This window comes from Pundamilia nyererei, unplaced genomic scaffold (genome assembly GCF_000239375.1).
Source record: "Pundamilia nyererei isolate P.nyererei 1_Seehausen unplaced genomic scaffold, PunNye1.0 scaffold00103, whole genome shotgun sequence".
In the NCBI taxonomy this organism is placed as follows: Eukaryota; Metazoa; Chordata; class Actinopteri; order Cichliformes; family Cichlidae; genus Pundamilia; species Pundamilia nyererei.
Window position 1 is genome coordinate 1,459,688 of NW_005187504.1, and position 4,550 is coordinate 1,464,237.

At 39.4% G+C, this 4,550-nt stretch overlaps 1 protein-coding gene across 3 annotated transcripts in view; it reads left to right on the plus strand.

The window, feature by feature from the left end:
- LOC102210055 (integrin beta-1-like) overlaps positions 1-4,550 on the plus strand; it is a 26,036-nt gene continuing 21,486 nt past the window's right edge. Inside the window, exon 1 of one of the 3 annotated variants that reach the window (XM_005740750.2) lies at positions 1-379. The gene's annotated coding sequence lies outside the window, so the exon portion shown is untranslated. The remainder of the gene's footprint in view (positions 380-4,550) is intronic. The other 2 variants (XM_005740751.1, XM_005740752.1) reach the window with 2 other exon arrangements.

The window sequence follows — 4,550 nt, forward strand, 5'->3', positions numbered from 1 at the left end:
TTGTTCGTTTCCCCTCTGCGTGCCGCAGTTGTTCCTGTGTAGGCGGAGCTAAATAAGAAGAGGTTTATGAAGTAGGGGCATAGAAAAAACACCCAGCAGCACCAAATTCACGGCGGTAACGTGTTGGTTGAGCGGGGTCTCAAAGAGCCTTATCTATTATTGAGAAGGCTCACATGAATAAACGTTAACTCCGCCCGTTTTTAATCGCTAACGTTACGTCCGAGCGGTGCGGCTTATTAGCTAAAACAAAGCGGACCCTCAGAACAGTTCTAGCTAGTCTTCGCTTCAGTTACCGGTTATATTCCGTTTGACGAGGACACTTTTTGGAAGCAAATGTTACTATAAATCTACACAGACGTCACAAAGGTATCGGCTTAAGGTGAGTGGTTTTATTTTAACCGACATTAGTGACATTTACCGGCCTGCCATGGCTGAAATCACAATGACGATGGGGGAGAAGCAAAGAATGTGTGTCTTGAGGCTAAAAAAAAAGTTTGGGTGTGGATTAACGGCAACTCTAGCTAGCGGTTTAGTTTTTAGTTCAGTGTTGGTTCCTTTGTTTGTTCAGCTCTGTAGCATGTGAAATGTTGGCTTGTTTAAAGCTACACCTCAAGCAGGCTCCTCGATAAAATCTCAAATTGAGCTTTGTGCTGAAAGTAGGCCAAAAAGTAGCCGCTTTGTACTACTAAAGAGGGCAGTGTGGGAGGCTAAACTGTGAGTGGACAGTGGGATTTGTCCCTCAAAGGGAGCTGCTAACAAAGCTTAATCTTGTTGAATAAAATCAGATATTTAGCAGAGGCTTAAATTGTTTTCCAGTTTTTTACTTGGCTTCTTGTTATACAAAGTTGTAGTAGTTATTGTGGTGTTGTGAAGTCATCAGATTTGTAAAATAATTGCTTTTAATTCCCAAGTTATCAATCAGAAACTGCCTGGTTTAAATAAACAATGTGGTCATTTGGCTCAAAGTTTAAAGCCACCCCCACTGTGTCCTAAACAGCCTTTAAGTTTAGTCTGCTGTCCTGAGAATAGAACTTCCCTTTTGTAGACCCACACCACCCTGGGAGACTTGTAAAGAATATCTTGAAGAGACCACAGCTGGACTATGGTTTGGTTAGACTGCATTATGGACTGTAAACTGTGGTTGAGGATATAGTAAGCTCCAGGATGACTTAAATCTAGGTCAGCTTGGTTAACCAGATTCTTAAGAACCTCTTGTTCAGCCTTGGCCACAGCTGTGATTCAGCTATGTTGACGCCAGCACTCCAGTTGGACAAGATTGGTCTTGCTTGCATCTTCCTGTAAAGGAATAGCAGCCTCGGGCTGTGTTTTGTCTTCCCTGAGCAAGCTGAGTTGGTTGAAGTAGTAGTTGGTGGCCATCTAGTTGTTGCTTTAATAAAGTGACTCGTGTTAATTACTGACCAGTCTTGGCTTGTAGACAGCATTATAATGACATGGTAACGGTGTCATATGGAGGTGTGACAAACACATATGTATTTGATCTTGTACAGCAGTAGAGCACAGATAATGTTCACCAGGCATGTTAATTCCAGACATGCCTGCAGACTGTAGCCAAATGTGCACCAGTGAGTCACTTCCTTAGTTACATTGTTGTGCTGTTTAGGCAAGGCCCTGCAAGTATCCGGGGGAGTTTTGGAGGGTCATTTAACCTTACTCAGTGCCTTAGCCTGCTTCTGACTGGTCAGATGTGAGTCACAGATTACAGGACCTCCAGTGACGGCAAGACAAAGCAACTGGGAGTGTTTGTTTGAGGAGATATAATCATGATCCTTTCATAGATATTATGAGGCTTGAGTCAGTGGTAAAATGTGGTAGTTCTCACATCTAAGAGGAGAAAAGTTTCATAACACTTCAGATATGCAGAAAGAAACGCACGAAGGTTGGTAGATGGACCCGAGGCCATTTTTACAGTGGATTTGTACTTCTGCGTTAACTCAATGCTCATAGGTATAGTGTTACCACAGACCCTTCTGTAACCATATGCTGTAACTTGACTTGTAGCTCCCTAGAAATGTAACTGCATATCACCAGGTGGGTAATCCTTTTATGGTCAAAATGAATCCATTTGCAGCCTCTTAAACTACAAGGACTTGCTGCTTGGTTTCTCACTTTAAAGCGAAAATGTTTGCCTCATTAACTTTCGGCTGGGAAAAACAAGACATGTGAAGACACAACCCTGTGAATCATCAGGGTTTTCTTTGGTTACAACAGGCCTTTTTAAAATCTGTTATAAGTCGGAGTAAAAGAAATTTCCCAGAATAACCTCTCTTTTGGTGAAAAGCCCCCCCCATCCCCCAAAAATGTAAAGACTGCTGGCCTGCTGTAATTGATGGAAACAATGATAAAATTACATTACAAAACATTTAGCATGAGCAATTTCAAATTTCAAAGCCTTTGGAAGTACATCAGTTAACTAATTTATACAGTGTTTAATGAAATCCAGCCTTAGTAAATTCTTAATGCAGTTTTTATTTAGGGAAAACTGTTCTGGCATGTAAAAGATAACTGAGCAGCTAAAATGTTCTCACTTGGGATCAGACTGAGTAAACTCTGTAAACAGAAAGAGAAATTTACATAGTTTCCCACAACATAAATTTGGAGTTTGTTAAATATCGAATGCATTATCTCATCCCTCTGAGGAATGTTGAGAGATGGGGATGTTTTTCATACCTGAAAAAACTTCAAACAAACTCTACAAACATTTTTCAGCTAAAACAATAGATTTATCTGTGTCAGAGTAAGATTTCATGACTGCTGGATATCTAACACACTGGATATGTTGGATTTACTCACATTTTTTTTTTTTTTTTTTTAGATTTTAAAAGCAAGAGCTCACAGGCTTAGGCTCGTCAGAATAATCAAATCTCACCTTAAACTTTTTTTTCTTCTTATAAAGATCTGCATTCTTGACAATTAAGGCATCAGCTGAACACTTGTTGGTGGAAAGAGTAACTTCCCTTCAACTGTTTTTTCTAGTCAGCTGGTTGCCAGATGATGGTTTCTGATTCTGTAACAGGAAAAAAGTACACAAATTATGCACACGCAACGAAAGGAAAAACAGCTAGAAAGTAGAACATGTTTTTGGAAGTGCTACAAGGGAATCACTGAAATTGCAAGCGGGTCATTTCCTTCAACTGTGCTCTGACAATGGACGTGCCCATCCTGATCCTTCAACGGCCTGTTGGATGAGGCTGGGTGTGGTTTGATTAAGGAAATTGATGAAAAGTCACGCTGAGTTGTTTGGGGGCCTAATGAACCAAGAGTAGACTGTGACTTTCAGCAGCAGATGTGGACCGGGTGGCAAACAGAGCTTGGTTGTGGGGGAAGGGTGCTCGACTCGGTCTCTGAACTCCCAGATGACCCACTCTGTAAGAACAATGGGGACTTGTGTTGTAAACCATCTTTCACTTTTGCATATTTCTCAGAGAAGATTTGGAAGAGTCACGCTTTCACCAGTGCGCTTGCTACAGTAGCTGTCAGTTTTTTAAGGCCCACATTGTGGCATTACATGATATCCATTACATAATAAATAAATGTACATTGAAACAAGGCGGGAAACCATGTCAATGTGGAACTTTTAAAGATGGTGTTTAAAGCAACAGCTTGAGCTAGAGAAATCAAACTAGGTTAGATTTTTGAAAGCTGGTGCTGCCATGCTGAGCTCACAGTTGCAGTCAAATATGGTGCTATTGAAGTTTGTCCACATTTAATTTAAGAACACACAATTGCGTCTCCTTTCAGGTGCACATGGATAGCTGCATACATAAACACCACCTCTATCCTGAAAAGCCTTCGTGATGATTTTCTGCTTAATTTATAGAAACACTAAATGTTTTTTACCAGTGGTTGTACAAAAGAAGCAATTTATAGATGTTTGTTTCCATGTTTGGATTTAGAAACTTCTTGTGAAAAATTAGATGTTTGATAACATTTAATTGAGAAAATAACTGAAAGATTAATTAAATAATCATTAGTAAAAGCCCTGGTTTCAGGTAGGAGCCCATTTATTAAATGTAACATATGATATTGGGGATTGTTTGTGCATTGGAAAAGAAATGATTATAATATTGTCTGATGACGATGGGAAAAATGAAAGTGTTACAGGTCTTACTGTGCAGGGAGACTGTGCATCTGACCACAGATATCTACACTGCATGAGATCAGACTTCAGAGATAATAACAGTAAAAGGGACAATGATGAAGAGCAAAAATAAATTTAATAAAGTAGATTAGTATCAGAAATTGTCACAGCAACAAGTTCACAATATTCAGTGTCTAATAGTGTGATGCACATTTAAAATGATGTAAGCTAACAAGAAACCAAGTGGCTAACCTCAGCTCACATGAAACCAGAAACCAATGAGAAACGAGCAGAGTCACGAAACATTTTCCACGTTAAATATTGGCATGCACAAATGCAAATAGTTGGCATAAAGTGATATGTTATTGTTCAGAATTGGTGCTTATTCTTTTCAATAATTTCATTTATATGTATGACTTTTTTGTTTAAGTCATGGGCTAAAAAAGTGCAA